Here is an 18,570-nt window from a genome sequence, read left to right as displayed (position 1 = left end):
CTCAGAGTTGCTAACTTGCTTGCAATTATATGAATTAACTTGTGTCTAATGGCCGATGTCATCAATCTTCGTCCAAGATTTCAGAGATTTGCCATCGTAGTCGATTTCATACAATGCAAAGCGAGTTACGCGGAAGGTCGAGCTAGTAACGCTCTCATCCAGAATATTAACAATCTCTCGAGCTTTTTTCCTCTCTTCTTCTTCCGTTAACTTCGCGTAGAGGAGGCTCAAATATGGCATACAACCTGCATCCGTCAAATATTGAAGATAGATTACATATGAACGAGCATTCCCTTGAACTACAAGAAGAAATTAAGAAGGAAGCTTTCGTGGAAAAGACAAAAAAAAACCAGCTCAAAAGCCAATGTAAACAACAACTTACTGTTGTAGAAACCGAAATGGCCAAGTTTAGTTGGTGTACAATAAAATTACGTTTTTGTCCTCTCATGTGCTAAGCACATGTCATTTAACTGTCTTTTAACTGATTGACTTGAATTGGCTAACAGATATAAACATAGGGACAAATTTGGACAAATTGAAAACACAAGAACTAAATTGGCTGATATAATAAAACACAGAACCATGTTGACATTTAAGCCTATTATTTTAATAAGAATCATTAAAAGGTCACAAGGGTCAAAAGACCACCCTAATAACAAGGTGGCTCCGTCGCTGGTTAGTTTTATTGTATTTTAAATTTTACTTATTTTGGATATTATTGTTTGTTATTGAAATATATTTTTGGAAAATAATCAATTTAACCACCCACCCCCACTACATGGATTTATTTTCTCTAAACTTTTTGTTTTGAAATATTAATAGGAGAAAGGTAATTTATATGAAAATTTCCCTTTTTGTCTTCTCTCTTATTTGTATCATCTCTCTTATGTCTTTTTATTGTTATAAATTCATTTAATTCGACGACCACAAAGTAAGAGAATGTATGAAAAATAAAAAGAGATAAAATTTATCACCACTTATATAATAACACGTCGTGTACCACTCGGAGCAATTTCTCCCCCTTGAGCGACGGTTACGACACCAACGATCCCCTCCTTGGCTAATCACCACCTTTTCCCCACTCCGACATGCGACCCCTGACGCCGTGAATCCGCCAAACCCCTTCTCGACTGAAACTCACAAAATCTTGATTCGGTAAAACTACATTTATTCAGTAAAACTTATTTTTCATGTAAATATTTAATACCTTTTAAGTTAGGCATGGAAAAATGGCCGTATTTATCGTGTTCGTGTTATACCCGTTATCTTAAAAAGTTCTCAACAGGTGATTGATAACACCTTGATTCATTAACTAATCATGTTTCATGTTGGATAATGGGTTATGCACGAAATTGCAATCCCTAATGTTTAGATATGCAAAACGATATCTTAACTAATTCTTAACGGATCATCCGTTAAAGATCCGAACTGTTAATAAGTTAATCCAAAACCTATTATTTACATAACATTTCGTATTAGATTAACGAATCATACGACAATTTGCCGACCTATTTCAAGTTATACTTTTGTTGAAATTCCAATTTAAATCTACATTCTATCAAAATCGACAACATTTCCAATATGTTCATGAAGATTCCTCAAAATACAAAATTCTAACCAGCAACAAAAATATCCAGGCGGGTCACTATCCATTAACCAACACCATCACATGATTATTCAATGAACGACATTAATCAAACTTTCAACCTCCACCTTTGTCGGCTTCCCCTGTAATTTGCACGCGTGTAATTTGGCTTATCTGCACTCCTCTTCCTCTTGGCTTATTGGCTTAAAAGTATAAGAATCAAAACACACTATTTTAGTTAAATTTTAACCGTTTATTTTGTTGGCTTCCCCTGCAAGATCTTGACTTTTGTTATCATCCTTCGGCAACGCAAACGCAGCTGTAGCCATTTTTTCAGTCTGTGATCTGAACCACTGCTAAGCCATAACGGTGGATACCGCCATGACAGCCCACGAAGCCTCCTCTTCGTCCTCCTCCAAGTCCAAACTCTGGAAGTACGGCGTATTCTTGAGCTTCAGGGGTGAAGACACGCGCAATGGCTTCACGAGCCACCTCCACGTGGCATTAAAAGCCAGAGGGTACCAGGTCTTTATTGATGAGGACGATCTACCAAGAGGGGAAGAAATAAAAGAGAAACTGTTTCGTGCAATCGAAGAGTCGAGGATCTCTGTCATTATCTTCTCAAAGATGTATGCGGATTCGAGTTGGTGTCTTGACGAGCTGGTGAAGATCATGGAGTGTAGAGACAAACTGGGGCGACATGTTTTACCAATATTCTATCACGTTGATCCTTCGCATGTCAGGAAGCAGGACGGAGATTTAGCCGAAGCATTTCAGAAGCACGAAAATGACATCCGTGAAGAAAAAGATGACAAGAAACGTGAAGCTAAACAAGAAAGGCTAAAGCCGTGGAGAGAGGCTCTCACAAAAGCTGCAAATTTGTCTGGCCACCATCTTAAAATCGCTAACAATGGGTAATCATTCAGCTGCTTTTCAAGATTTAAGTTGTATTACTCTAATTAACATGCTTAATTAATACACCTTAATCTCTCACGTTGATCCTTCACAGAAGCTGCAAATTTTAGTGAATGACTTAATCTTTTAATTAATTGACATGCTTAATTAACATTTTACATAATCTAAACATTCATTCACATGCTTAATGAATACACCTTAATCTCTCATAAGTAACCTAAACCGTAATTGGAGTTTAACTCATACGCCTAACTTTTATATATATATAATATATATATATGTATATATTATATGAAGGGAAGAAGGAAAGAAAATTGTTTATGTACTGATATCTCCTACTGAGCCTTCATTGAGCCCCATTAATGCTTACGAATTCAATTTTCAGGGACGAAGCAGAGTTCATTAAAAAAATTATTGACGAGAATATTTGTGAAAGGCTCACCAGCGCTAACGAATTACATGTGGCCAAGCACATAGTTGGAATCAATTCACGCGTTCAAGATATTATTAGTTATCTTTCAAGTGGTGGATCAAATGTTGTTCTCATGTTTGGAATTTGGGGGATGGGTGGATTAGGTAAAACAACAGCTGCCAAAGCCATTTATAACCAAATTCATCCTCAGTTTGAATTCAAAAGTTTCCTTGCCGACGTTCACGATGCTACAAGTAAACATGATCTGGTTGATTTGCAAAAAAAACTTATTTCGGACATCTTGAAAAAGAAGCATAAAATAAGCTGTGTTGACGAAGGTATCGGTTTGATAAAACAACAATTTCGACATAGAAAGATACTTGTTATCGTGGACAACATAGATAAAGTGGAACAGCTGGATGCAATAGTTGGAAGTCATGATTGGTTTGGTCCTGGAAGTAGAATTATCATAACGACAAGAGATGAACGTCTACTACTAAATGTGGACAGAGCATGTCAAGCTACGAAAATGAATGAAGAAGAAGCTCTTGAGCTATTTAGTTGGCATGCCTTTAAAAATAGTTGTCCTAATCAAGGATATCTTGAAGTTTCAAAAAAGGTGGTTTCTTACTGTGGAGGTTTACCACTAGCTCTTGAAGTTTTAGGATCTCTTTTGATTAGAAGATCGTTGGTAGAGTGGGAAAGTCAATTGGAGAAATTGGGAAGATGTCCAAATGGAAACATTGTAAATCAACTCAGAACAAGCTTTGAAGGGCTAGATTCTTTAGAGAAGGCTATATTTCTTGACATATCTTGTTTCTTTATTGGAAAGGACAAGGACTATGTCACAAAAGTATTAGATGGATGTGGATTTTTTGCATCAATAGGAATCACTATCCTCCGTGAAAGATGTCTTGTAACTGTTGAAGGCAACAAGTTGAATATGCATGATTTGCTTCGAGAAATGGCTAGAGTAATCATTTCTGAAAAATCTCTTGGTCATCCTGGAAAATGGAGTAGGTTGTGGAACTGTCAAGAGGCCGCCGAAGTCTTGAGAAATAAATCTGTAAGTACATTCCCAATAAAATTTTGCATAATGCATCCTACTTGAAAACATATATATAACCCGCGCATGTCTATTATACACTAACCAACATTTATGTGTAAATATAATCACCGTAGGTGATTTTGCCTAATGAATAACTAGCATATGGGCACACACAAAGTGTGTGAGAATTTTTTTTAATTTTTGTTTTTCAAATAGAAGGAGAGAGGAAGAGAGTGATAGAATGTCGGAGTGAGAAGTTTTTTTTATTTTTAATTTTTTAATTAGAGATATGTTATGATTACATGTAGGTGAGGCTTAAAAAAAACAGTAAAATTTGGTTGTGTAAAATTACATTTCTACGCCATATTTCTTATTCATGAATAAGAAATATGAGGTAGAAATGTAATTTTTTATGACATTAATATGAAATTAATTGACAATAATCTCATATTTCTTATTCATGTTCTGTTTTAATTTCATAGGAAGATGTCATAAGATTTTAATTGACAATGAGTGTTTTATGAATTAGTAAAAATAACACATGTAAATAGATGCAAATAATCCATTTCCTACACATGAATATAACCTTTTGTTAACAGGGAACTGAAGAAGTTGAAGGACTTGCTCTAAATTTCCCTGATCCTTGGCCTCGAAGCTCTAGCCTGCCTAGCTTCAGTACAGAAGCATTTGCCAATATGAAGAAACTGAGATTCCTTCATCTCAAAGACGTTCAGCTCAATGGAGAATACAAACACCTTCCCAAAGAGTTAATATGGTTGTGTTGGGTAGGATGCCCTTTAAAGTCCATACCAGATGACTTTTTTGATCAACAAAGACTAGTTGTTTTAGAAATGCAGTGTAGCAAACTGGTACAAGTTTGGGAGGGTTATAAGGTACATCAATTACACATGATGATGTTCTGTTTCTATTTGTTTTTGGATTTCCTTTTTTTTTTATGACATCTTCCTTTTGGATATTAATTTCAATTTTCCTTTGGTTTTCTGTAACAGTTGCTAGAGAGGTTGAAAATCATGAATCTCAGTCGTTCATACTCTCTAATTAAATCACCGGACTTTTCACAAGTCCCAAATCTTGAAGAGTTGATACTGGAAATTGTGGGAGTTTGTCCGAGATTCACCCCTCCATTGGTCAACTTCAAAAACTTTCTTTGGTGAACCTTAAAGAATGTGAAAAGCTTAGTTCTCTTCCAAGGGATTTCTATAAGTTGAAATCTGTTGAGACTCTTCTTCTTACTGGCTGTTTCGAATTCAGTGAAGTGCATGAGGATTTAGGGGAGATGAAATCATTGAGAATACTTGAAGCAGATTTCACAGCCATAAGACAAATACCATCTTCTACAGTTAGATTGAAGAATCTCACTCTTTTGGATCTTGGATGGAATTATTTTCATACCCTACCCAGCCTAAGTGGTCTTACAAAGCTTGAAACATTGGGGTTAAATGGCTGCCTTTACCTTCGTACAATCCCTACTTTACCAACAAATTTGAAATTTCTGTATGCCGCTAATTGCCCTGCATTGGAAACAATGCCCAATTTTTCGGAAATGTCAAATATAACAGAGTTGAAGGTAAGTGATTCGCCCAAACTCACAGAGGTTCCAGGCTTGGATAAGTCATTAAACTTCATGACATTGATTGATATGAGTAACTGCACCAATCTCACAGCTGATTTTGGGAAGAACATCCTACAGGTACCTCACACACACTCTCTCTCATTGCCTTCCTATCGTGCACATGCAAACGCAAACGCACGTTTACATGTGTGTGTATATATATATATATGACACTTGCATTGTATATGTAGGGATGGACTTCGTGCGGATTTGGTGGCGTTTTACTCTATGGGAATTTTGTTCCTGATTGGTTTGAGTTTGTTAACCATGGCAATACAGTTAGTTTTGATATTCCCCCGAATGATGGTCGTACTTTTGAAGGGTTGACTCTATGCTTCTTTCACAAATATGCATTTGCAAGTAAATTTGGCATTACTGTTCTAAATAATACCAAGCGTACAAAGTTGCAGGCTTACTTAGGCAGCGGATATTGGGATACGCCTAAACTTTGGCAAGGACAACTATCGAACGATAAGCTCAAATTGCAAAGTGGGGATAAAGTTGAAGTTATAGTACTCCAACTTTCAAGAAAATCTGATTATTATAGGCCATCAATGAGAACAATGGTTAATCTAGTGTGGAACAAACCTATGAAGGAAAATACGCATGATTTGGACCAAGCTAGTTATATTTTTTACCAACATCCAGCTCGGTTCTATGAGGAGTCATCTGATAATTATGAGCCATCTAATGATTATGATCTCAGTAATTACATGGGTAGTACTATAGCAGTGCATGATCATGGTCCTCTCAGCCTTGCGCATTCGCACTTTTCTGTCTTTTAATACTTTTCCTGCAAGCCATCATATTCAGCCTCAAACTCGTTCTGAGAATCTCTTAGTATTCTTCCAGCCGTAGGGTTCAGCAATCAATGACAGAGGAGACCACGACCTAATGGAGGAAGATTCTGTTATGCGCCTCTCTTTGTCTCTTGATTATTCATCATCTACTTGTTCAGGTAACATTCAGCCGGTCACCTGAGTCTCTTGGCCATTACCATATAGAGATAGCGAGACCATGAGAGTTGAATAGATTGTATGGCTGTTCATGTTAAGATAAAAAATATCCTCTGCAAGACTAAGAAATGATGGATTTTTTCAATAGAAAATCTCCAAAATTTTCTCCACTTGCAAACATTTTGCCATCAATGAGAACAATGGCTAATCTAGTGCGGAACAGACCTATAAAGGAAAATACGCATGATTTGGAGTGAGCTGATAATTATGAGCCATCTAATGATTATGATCTCAGTAATTACATGGGTAGTACTATAACAGTGCATGATCATGATCCTCACAGCCTTGCGCATTCACGTTTTTCCTTGCCTCCTGGTATTTTTCCTGCAGGCCGTCATATTCAGCCTCAAACTCGTCCTGAGAATCTCCCAATACTCTTCCAGGCACAGGGTCCGACAGTCAGGGATAGAGGAGATCAGATATCTAACCCAATGGACAAAGATCTTCTTACGCGTCTTTCTCGGTCTCTTGATCGTTGGAAGACATAGGGTCCAGCAGTCAGTGACAGAGGAGATCAAATATCCGACCCCATGGACGAAGAACTTCTTACGTGTCTTTCTTTATCTATTCATCATTGGAAGCCACAAGGTCCGGCAGTCAGTGATAAAGGAGATCAGATATCCGACCCAATAGACGAAGATCCTCTTACGCGCCTCTCTTTGTCTCTTGATTATTCATCATCTACTTGTTCAGGTAACATTTTAGCATAAGGTTTGAATTATCTTTTCCACTACCTTTTGCAGTCGATGACCTCGTTTGAATATGTTCAGTTTAGTATTTAAACTAGCATGAAATTGAGCTAGATTATGGAATGCTAGCTTGAATACTAAACTACTTGAATATTAGAGTGCGCAACGAAATAATAAGAATATTATTAAACAAAAGAGAATGCCGAAATGGCTACAAAACCATAAGAAATTACATTGTGAATAACTTGTTCTTCATGCTAATCTATAAGCTATATTTATAGAGAGCGAAACCTAGAAACCCTAATTCGGATGGGCTAGACTCATATACTAACTAACAGGCAAACTCAAATAATTATAATATACTAATTTTTCCAACACTCCCCGTCAAACTCATGGCGGTATACGACATGGGTTTGCAAACAAGCAGATATGGACTGGCAGACATGCAAACTTGACTTGACTTGACTGGCAAACTGGTTCTTGATTCTTGACCTGACTTGATTCTTGATTCTGGTTGGCAAACTAGCTAGTGTTGAGAGTATGGAAAGAACCCGTCATTAAATGGACAAGATTTCCATATCTCAATTGAAGCAACAAACAAACAAACACAAATACTATCACTCGAGTGATCACAATTCCAAGCACTCGAATGACGGTTACAAAACAATTTCAAACAAGCCAACAACTCGTGTGGGCCTCAAAGACATCAAACCAAAAAAAGGGTGGCAAACAGCCTACAACCCATTTTTCCTCTCTGCCCGTGTGGGCCAAAACCTCAAAACAAATTTTTTTTTCCTTTTCATTGTATTTCCTTTTTCTTTTTTCTTTCTCACAAAAAATCAACACAACAAAAGCAACAATGGCAAACAGGTCGTGGTGCAGGGAACTGATCAGGTTACATGCAATGGAGATGGCAAGTGCGATGCTGAACATCAAACTGGTGCGGGTTTCATCATTATGGGGCTACGGCGGCTAATTTTCTGGGCTGGTTGCAGGGTGAGGCAAGCAGACAGACTGGTGTTTGGTGGCGGGATGGATCTGGGCTGCAGTTCGCAACATGACGACTTCAAGACGTTGTGATGCAGGTTCATGGCAGATTCAGATGGGGTAGGTGCAGCGAAGATGAACTCGATCCAAGTTTGTGGTTATTGGATCAGGGCTTCATCAGCAGACAAGTAGCAGGTTGAAGGCGGGTTTCTGGTTTCAATGCACTGCAGTATACGAACTTCATGTTTTCCTCACGATCATCTAATTCAATTTTTTTTTCTTTTTTTCATATGAATAACAACGAAATAGACAAACATGACAAGAGTAGATTAACCCCAAAGATCGAACATGCTCTGATACCAAGTTGAATATCAGAGTGCGCAACGAACGAGACTAACAAAATAATAGGAATATTGTTAAACAAAAGAGAATGCCGAAACGGCTACAAAACCCTAAGAGATTACATAGTGAATAACTTGTTCTTCATGCTAATCTATAAGCTATATTTATAGAAAGCAAAACCTAGAAACCCTAATTCCGATGGGCTAGGCCCATATTATCTATTCTAAAATTGAGGAAGGATTTGACTATAGCTTAGCTACAGTCAAAGTTTTGCCCTTTGATTTTGCTTTATTTACGCCACTGCCATCATATCTGTGGCTGAGTTGGAGGGTAATTATATAAAATTAGGAGGGTAATATTGTCTCTGAACAGCTTTCAAGATATTTACAGTTTTGCCAGTTTTGTTGTGAGATGGGCCCTTGATTTTGCATTATTTACATATCTGCCATTTTCGAAAGGCATGGACTGCAAAGGCAGAGAGGGAGAGGGGCGTGGGATGGCAGGGAGGAGTGAGGCTGCCAAAAAAGGGGTTAGGGTTGATTTTTTCTCCTCAAATCAAGGGTTGGTGTCGGTGATTGAGAGATTGAGAGGGATGGGAGAGAGACAGAAACACACCCTGTTCGTGTCAGGAATCTCCGTCGGGGATGTTTCATGGTCGACGAGCACACATCTCCCCTAGAGGTTGGCGCCGGTTGAGGGCTGCTGTCGGGCTTTTGCTTCGCTGTCGGGCGTTGTCGAGCAAGTCTCGTCGGGTAAGACTCTTTAGGCAAGACTCTTCGGGTAAGGCTGAAAGAGAAGGACAACGTTAACTTTGAGAGGTGCCTTTGTGGGGCCTTAGGTGTAGGCCTTGAGGCTCACAATCAAGGTTAACATTTAGGTGCTCAGGCGTGCCACTACCATCTTTAGCATGGCAGATGTAAAATGGTTGTCGTGCTTTAGTTGTATATATGTATGTATCCAAGAAACCGTGTTAGTTATAACAGGTGCCTTTGTGAGGCCTTAGGTGTAGGCCTTGAGGCTTCCTATAAATAACTAAACCAGTGCTTGAACGCATCATATTTGTTCTCGTGTTTGTAGGAGTTTTCTAACTATTATACTTCTGATTACCCGAATCCAAGAAGTAGAATGAACCCAAATAGGTGCCTTTGTGGGGCCTTAGGTGTAGGCCTTGAGGCTTCCCATCAGAGTTCATTCTTATACTTAGACTCTTTAGATCGCCGAACGGAATGAATCCAAATAGATGCCTTTGTGGGGCCTTAGGTGTAGGCCTTGAGGCTTTCCATTAGAATTCATTCCATGCTCAAGCGTTCTATGATAATCATGACATAATAGAAAGAAAACTAGAAGGTAGGTTGATTACTTGCGCCCCAAGTAACTTCGGACTTCTCGTTTATCAAGGACTGTCGTGGATGGGTTAAGTTCACATAAAGTTCTTTTTTATGCCTTGAGGCCAAAGACTTTTAACTGATCAGATTTACATGCCCGAGGGCTTAGGACTTGGATCTGGTTTGAACACTGACAATATATTCAAATCGAATTCAAGTGCTGAGAAAGCTTTTTAATAGTCATGTTGCTAGAAATAACTTGCATATAACTTGAAGTATACAACATATTGAAAAGACAAGACTAAAGCAAAGAAGGTCGGGCAAGGTTAAACCTTGTCGGGTAAGGTTGCTCGTCTTGCAGGTTTCTATCTTTGTAGTTTTGTCAAAGGTCTAAAAGCTTTAGAGGGGTAGAGAGAGAGATTACAAAAGATGAATCGATACTACAGCAAGGTTTAACAAGGTAGCAGAGCTATTACAAAGGGATGAAGGTTTATCCCGAAAGGGATGAAGGCTGACTACAGCTTTGTTTTGAAGGCAAATCTGGCTTTGAGCAGAGTTTGTGCTTGCATTTGTTTGTTTCTTTGAGTGTCCTTAATCCTGAATTTTCTTTCTTCTTATATAGACAACTTGACTTGGCCTTTGGTAGCAGCAACTTTGCCCGAATGCGGTTTGAGGGTGATGACTCATTAGCTATATTACATGTAATGCCACCATAAAGTACTTTATGGGCTGTGTAGCTGATCAGTCTACACCACTTGGCTTTTGGGTAGGTAAGCAAGTGGTCTTCATGAGCTGCACCAAGTCAGAAAAGGCCTTTCCCTGCTTTCTGGGCTTCGACTGGGCTTCGGCTATCTTCTCTTTCGGACCTCCTTTTAGGCCAACTCCTTTCTTGAGCCCAAAGTTCAAGTTTTGATCCAAACAGTGCCCCCTTCAATTAATGTTAAGGTTGGAATCCCAAGCGCCAACATTGATTGAATACCCGCATGCGTGTATCTCAATCTTTTGGAACTTCGTGTTCCCTCGACAGGATGAAGATAACCCCGTGCCCCTTGAACTTCTCACGACCTCTGAACTACCCTCTGGTTTTCTATAAATTCTGGCTCGGAAACTCTTCTATCAAGCCATCAAATCCTCTTTATTTTTTTCTTCCATCTTCCTCGAGCATTTCAGAATTTGAGAAATGGGTTCCTCAAGCTTTGAATGGGGTTTCCTAAAACTTCATTTCCGTGAGAAAAAAAGCTTTCATCAAAGAACTGCTATCTCCAACACCCTTGGTCGAACGCCCCGCTATCTCCAACATCCTTGGTCAGGCGGTTTCCTCTTGACGGTTTGTCTCCCTGCTCGCTGCGGTGATAAATCGGGCTTGACCATTACATATGTTGATGGTCTTGTCTGAGGATCCTCTACCAGGCCCATGTTGGTCGCACAACCCGATCACCTGATCGGGTTCCATCCATGAAGACATCAGAAAATCAGCTGAAGATACCATTGCATCCAGGAAGAGAATTGATTGTAATATGTTGGCCTTGAATCTTTTGTAAATTTCATCAATTTGTCGAAATGAAATATACATTATCTCAGCAACTCTTGTCTTTCCATCTTGAATGTTTGATAAATACGCATTGCATAATGATATCCCGAAGCTCGCTTTACTTCGCATCCTCTTCGATATAACAATCTCTGACATCCCACAACGTAGGACAATATTTCTTTAAGAATTTAACGTTAATGGGATGTTTATGTTTGTTTCCTTCAAGGTCCGCCAAGTAGTATCCCCCTCTATCTAGAACACGACTAATAATGAAAGGACCTTCCCATGTCGGGCTCCATTTTCCAAAGCCCCTGAGCTGAGCTCCTAGAGGGAGGATTGTCTTCCATACTAAATCCCCTTCCTTGAAAGATTTCATCTTCACCTTCTTGTTGTAAGCTCGGGCAAAGACTCGTTTCCCTTCTTGAATCTGGTTCAAAGCTTCAATTCGGGCGGCATCCAAGTCTTCAACTCCTTGACACATGGCTTCGACATACTCTTCGCTATGCAATCCAAATTGATTTTGAATTCTTAAAGAACCCACATTGATTTCCACGGGGAGCACTGCATCTTGCCCGAAAGTTAAAGCATAAGGAGTTGTGTCTGTTCCTGCTCTCTTAGAAGTTCTGTATGCCCACAAAGTGTTCCCCAGATTTTCATGCCATCTTTATGGACTATCAATCACCATTCTCTTGATAATGTTGACCAGGATCTTGTTGCTGGCTTCTGCCTGGCCATTTGATTACGGGTAGTATGGACTGGACTGGATCATCTTTATTTTGTACTTACTTGCAAACTCCTCAACTTCTTTTGAAATAAAAGATGGTCCACGATCTGTCACAATAGTTTCGGGCACCCCATATCTGTGCAGGATCTTGGTCTCGATAAAATTCTTGACTGTGGCTGAATTTATGGATTTTACTGCTGATGCTTCCACCCATTTGGTAAAGTAATCCGTTGCCACAATTATGAAGGTATGCCCTCTGCTAGAAGCTGGATAGATTTTCCCGATGAAGTCCATTGCCAATCCTCTGAATGGCCAAGGCTTGACCACTGGATTTAAAGGTACTGAGGGCACATGCTGGAGAGGTCCGTGCCTCTGACATTTTTCACATCCTCGGGCATAAGACTTACAATCTTTTTCCATGTCGGGCCAGAAATAACCATACCTCCTACGCAACCATATCATCTTCGTTCCAGCCTGATGTGCTCCACAAACTCCTTCATGTACTTCGGCCATTACCCTCATGGATTCTTCTTGGCCCAAGCATTTCAACAGTAACCCATCTAGAGTTTTCCTTAGCAAGTTCTTCGCCTATAAGACATACTTGGTTGCTTGCTGTCTATCCTTCTTGCTTGTAGGCGAGGAAGGATCCTTCAAATGGTGAATAATAGGTGACCTCCAATCTTCTATCTCGGCCTCTACCACCATTATATCTAGACTGAATCCCCTTTCTAAGATGGAAGGGAGGTTTCTTCTTTGGATCTCAACATCTACCCCATATTTCCTCTCCTGTATTGGCACTCTTGCGGCTAGTTGTGCCATCTCGTTGGCCGCTAAATTGGATTCCCTGGGAACATGATTGACCAATATCTCAGAATCCCAGAAATTCAATAATTGCGTAGCTGCCAAGTAATACCCCGCCATGGTAATATGTCTGCACTTGAACTCCCTATTTAACTGGTTTATTACCAACTCTGAATCTCCAAAGACCTCTACCTCTTCTGCCCCCAGATCCATCAAGATTTCCAGACCAATAATTAAGGCCTCATACTCTGCCCGATTGTTAGTATTCCCCTGGTAATCCAAGAGAAATGAATAATAATGATAAACTCCCTGAGGGTTTACAATTACAATTCCTGCTCCTGAAGCCTTCTGAGTGTGGGATCCATCGAAATACAACTTCCAATGAGTGATCCAGAGACCAGCCACTCTTCTTATCTCTTACTGGACCCAGTCTTCTTTGCCCGAAATATCTTTTCTCGGCGGGATCCAAATGCTAGTAACCTCTAGGCTTCTAGGGATATTGATCACCTCACTTAAAGATTCTTGATGCTCGGTCATGAAGTCGGCAATTGCTTGACCTTTGACTGCCCTTTGGGGTACGTACTGAAAACTGAATTCCGATAAAGCTAGAATCCATTTCCCAATCCTTCCTGTGAGCATTGGCTTTGACAACATGTACTTTATCACATCTGTCTTGGCGATGATGTGCACTTGACAAGGTAACATGTAATGCCTTAATTTACTGGTAGTGAAATATAAAGCCAAGCATAATCTCTCTATCGGGGAATACCTTGTTTCTACCTCGGTCAGAATTCTACTGAGGTAGTACACTGCCTGCTCCTTCCCGCCCTTATTATTTTGGGCTAGCAAGCTTCCGATTGATTTTTCAGAGGCAGAGATATACAGCTTCAAGGGTTTTCCCCTTTGAGGTGGCACCAACACTGGTGGAGAAGTTAAATAGGCCTTGATGTTGTCAAAGGCCTGTTGGTGCGGTGGCCCCCATTCAAACTTCTCTTTATCTTTCAACCTTAGTAAAGGAGTCAGCGGCTGGATCTTGCCTGCTAAATTAGCAATGAATCTCCTCAAAAAGTTAATTTTGCCCAGTAACCTCTGGAGTTGCACCTTGTTGGTAGGTGAAGGTGACTCCATTATTGCCCGAGATTTGTTCTTATCCATTTCTACACCTCTTTGATGCACCAGGAATCCCAAGAAGTTGCCTGCTCTTACTCCAAACGCACACTTCTTTGGATTCATCTTCAATTTGTTGATCCTCGTCCTTGCTAATGTCTGTCTGAGATCCTCCAGATGCTGCTCTTCTGTTTTGGACTTTACCACTATGTCATCAATGTATACCTCCATGCTCTGGCCAATTAGATCATGAAAGATGGCATTCATTGCCCTCTGGTAAGTTGCACCAACGTTCTTGAGCCCGAATGGCATGACCAGATATTCATATGCCCCCACATGACCGGGAAACCTAAAAGCTGTTTTATGTATATCTTCTGGAGCCATCTTTATCTGATTGTAACTGGCATTCCCGTCCATAAAAGATAGGACTTTATGTTTTGCCACTGCATCTATGGATAAGTCGGCCATGGGCATGGGATACTCATCCTTTGGTGTAGCGCCATTAATGTTTCTGTAATCCACACAACATCGTACCGCTTTTGTTACAGCTTTTAAAACGGGTACGATGTTGGCCAACCACTCCACATATTTGGCTGGTCTGATAAAGCCAGCTTTCACTAGCCTCTCAATCTCTTCTTTGACCTTTTCTTCTATCTCCTTTGACATCCTCCGTGGTGCTTGCTTGACAGGTTTATATCCCTCTTTGATGGGCATTCTATGTTCTACCAAAGTTGGATCTAACCCTGGCATCTCGGTATAATGCCAAGCAAAGCAGTCTTTGAATTCTTGCAAAAGATAAACAATCCTTGCCCGATCATCAACCCCCAATAAACCACTGATCTGTATTGGTCTCGGGTCCTCCTCTGTTCCTAAATTAATAACTTCCAGAGGATCCTGGACTTCTGGTGGTGGCTTATCTGGTTCTGTACACAAAAATTCGACCAGCTCCGGGCTCTCGGGCAAGTCGTCTGGCCTATCTAGATCATATATGCACTCGGCCATTTGAATGGCCCCATCCAATTCTTCACTGCAAGATTCCTCCTTGCTTTCATGCTGGCTGGTTGAAGTTTCCTCCTGCCATTCACGCTCTTCTCTGTCCAAGAGCTCCCTTTCTTGTCTTCTTCCTTTCCCATATACCAGCAGTCTTTTAATCAGGGATCTAACTGCCATTACCTGATCTCTCTTCTTTTGTCCACTCATTGATGGTGTAGGGGATTTGGGAGGATACAAGGTCTATCTCACTCCTCTCTAGTAAGGAGCATTCCTTGTTCTAAAAGCTTTTGGGCCGTCACCTTGGTAAGGCGGCTGTTCTCGTCAGCTCCTGAACACTTCAAGATTCCTACATTGGGGTTGTAGAAACTTGCTTCTGCAACATTGGTTGTGGGGAGAAATGGCCGTGATTCGGCCTCTACCATCTCCCAAAAGCCTGGTCATTCTACGCCCGCTTGATGATAGACAGCCACTTGTTGATGAATAGTGGAGGGTATAGCCAAACCTTGGTGGATCCAATATCTTCCGAGTAAGGCCCCATAAATGGAGGTGCAGTCCACCACAAAGAATGCCAGCATTATCTTTTTAGATCCCAGATCCACTTCTAGAGGCAATATTCCATGAGTCTTAGTGATAACGCCTGAGAAGCTAGAGACTGTGAGGTCTGTGGGAATAAGATCATCCGTACCTCTTCCCATTTTCTTCATCTGCTTGGCTGGTAACACATTAACAGTTGCTCCTCCATCAATTAGAATTCTTTTGAAGGGCACACATTCTAAGTGGGCTGTAACGTATATAGGTTTCAGATGATTGGCCAACGAGCTATTCGGGCGGCTAAACACCATCTCGTCTGTGTAAATCCTTAGAGGACCGCCTTTGGATGCTTCTGAGGATTCAGCCTTGCCCGAGCTTTCTTCTTCAACTACCTCTACATTGACATGTGCCATCATTGGCTCAGTTGTCAAGTAATCACCCTCCATAGTAGCGGGTTGATCAGGTCTGGCACCAAATGTGGCGAACAACACATATCTCATGTTAATATGGAAATTACTAGGCTCGGGCGGATCTTCTTTATTGTCCCCAATCTGGTCCATAAATTCATCGAACCAGGCCATCGCATCAGCTGGAAGTAATGGTTTTGGTGCCCCCTCCTGTTGTTGTTGATTCATGCCCGCATACAGTGTTTGTTTTGGAACTTCACCAAAAGGATCCACCAAGGGCAGAGAATGTGGTCTCCTTTCAGATGAAATAGTTTCAGTGCGGGTAAGACCTGGCTTCCACCCAGGGGTTGGCATCATGATTAGATCTTCTTGAGCTCTCCTCAAGATCCTGTATTTCCCAGGGTGTTGGCTCTGCGGCACGTGATTCCCCTCGCCTTCCGTCTTGCTGTCGGCTTTTTCCACCTCTTTCTTACTTCTCCAACGGAGCTGACTACTTCCTCCAGATGCTGTTTTCTCCAGCTTTTGATTTTTGGAGGCTTCAGATGTTGTGGGGGTCTTCAAGGAATTCATATAGGCTTTGTGCTGCCTTTGAACCCTCCTGACCATAGAGGCTCCCATTGGTTTGGTAGGCTGTCCGTTCTTCCCGACTACATACCATTTTCGCCCGAGGTGGGCAGGATTCTCTTTTCTACTAGGATTGATCATGCTATCAATCTTCTTGATTTCCCTCCCCATCTGGCCACATTGAGGATGGTCTGCACCCCTTCGTATTCTGGCTTCCATGTCTTCCGCTTCATCAGAAACCTCATGGTTTCGAAATACCTCTGACAAAGCTTTGGGTTGGGAATCACCTCCTAGTCGTTGAAAAACGCTCCGGGAAGTGTCCTTTTTTGTTGCCTGCTTAATCTTCTCGCGGGCTTCTCTTCTGACGTCTTCTTCCTTTCTCCTGATTAGTTCACGGTCAATGAGTACTCCAGCCGGGGGAATTTCAAGCTCACACTCGCAGTGGCACTTACTGCACATGACCATCCCGTTGATTATGGCTGCTTTTGGATATTCGGGTGTTTTAATGACCCATCATGTAGGTTTTTCAGCCAATCTCTTCTCTTCTGGTTCCTTTGTAATACTTTCTTTTCCTTTCTCAGCCCATGTCATATTGATCATATTTACAGGGACTTCTGAAAAGGGAACTGCAGGTTTGTCTACCACCAGCTCTTCAGGCGGGCTGGTTTTAAGTCTCTTTCCAACCTTTGCAACATTTGTAGTAACGTAGTTTGTAAACCTTCTGGCATTTTGACATATATCTTCTGATCAAGGATCCCACCGGGCGTGCCAAAACTATGTTCGTGTCAGGAATCTTCGTCGGGGATGTTTCCTGGCCGACGAGCACACAGCTCCCCTAGAGGTTGGCGCCGGTTGAGGGCTGCTGTCGGGCTTCTGCTTCGCTGTCGGGCGTTGTCGGGCAAGTCTCGTCGGGTAAGACTCTTCGGGCAAGGCTGAAAGAGAAGGACATCGTTAACTTTGAGAGGTGTCTTTGTAGGGCCTTAGGTGTAGGCCTTGAGGCTCATAATCAAGGTTAACATTTAGGTGCTCATGCGTGCCACTGCCATCTTTAGCATGGCAGATGTAAAATGGTTGTCGTGCTTTAGTTGTATATATGTATGTATCCAAGAAACTGTGTTAGTTATAACAGGTGCCTTTGTGGGGCCTCAGGTGTAGGCCTTGAGGCTTCCCATAAATAACTAAACCAGTGCTCGAACGCATCATATTTGTTCTCATGATTGTAGGAGTTTTCTAACTATTATACTTCTGATTACCCGAATCCAAGAAGTAGAATGAACCCAAATAGGTGCCTTTGTGAGGCCTTAGGTGTAGGCCTTGAGGCTTCCCATCAGAGTTCATTCTTATACTTAGACTCTTTAGATCGCCGAACGGAATGAATCCAAATAGATGCCTTTGTGGGGCCTTAGGTGTAGGCCTTGAGGCTTTCCATTAGAATCCATTCCATGCTCAAGCGTTCTATGATAATCATGACATAATAGAAAGAAAACTAGAAGGTAGGTTGATTACTTGCACCCCAAGTAACTTCGGACTTCTCGTTTATCAAGGACTGTCGTGGATGGGTTAAGTCCACATAAAGTTCTTTTTTATGCCTTGAGGCCAAGGACTTTTAACTGATCAGATTTACATGCCCGAGGGCTTAGGACTTGGATCTGGTTTGAACACTGACAATATATTCAAATCGGATTCAAGTGCTGAGAAAGCTTTTTAATAGTCATGTTGCTAGAAATAACTTGCATATAACTGGAAGTATACAACATATTGAAAAGACAAGACTAAAGTAAAGAAGGTCGGGCAAGGTTAAACCTTATCGGGTAAGGTTGCTCGTCTTGCAGGTTCCTATCTTTGTAGTTTTGTCAAAGGTCTGAAAGCTTTAGAGGGGTAGGGAGAGAGAGATTACAAAAGATGAATCGATACTACAGCAAGGTTTAACAAGGTAGCAGAGCTATTACAAAGGGTTGAA

The 18,570-nt window shown here is 41.0% G+C and overlaps 1 pseudogene; it reads left to right on the top strand.

Annotated features, from left to right (window-relative positions):
* Window positions 1-1,839: 1,839 nt before the first annotated feature.
* Window positions 1,840-6,387, top strand: LOC103452039 (disease resistance protein RPV1-like; annotated as a pseudogene).
* The last annotated feature ends 12,183 nt before the right edge of the window (window positions 6,388-18,570 follow it).

This window comes from Malus domestica, chromosome 02 (assembly GCF_042453785.1).
Source record: "Malus domestica chromosome 02, GDT2T_hap1".
In the NCBI taxonomy this organism is placed as follows: domain Eukaryota; kingdom Viridiplantae; phylum Streptophyta; class Magnoliopsida; order Rosales; family Rosaceae; genus Malus; species Malus domestica.
Note: the sequence above shows the minus strand (reverse complement) of the source record. Positions and strands in the feature narration are given on the sequence as shown.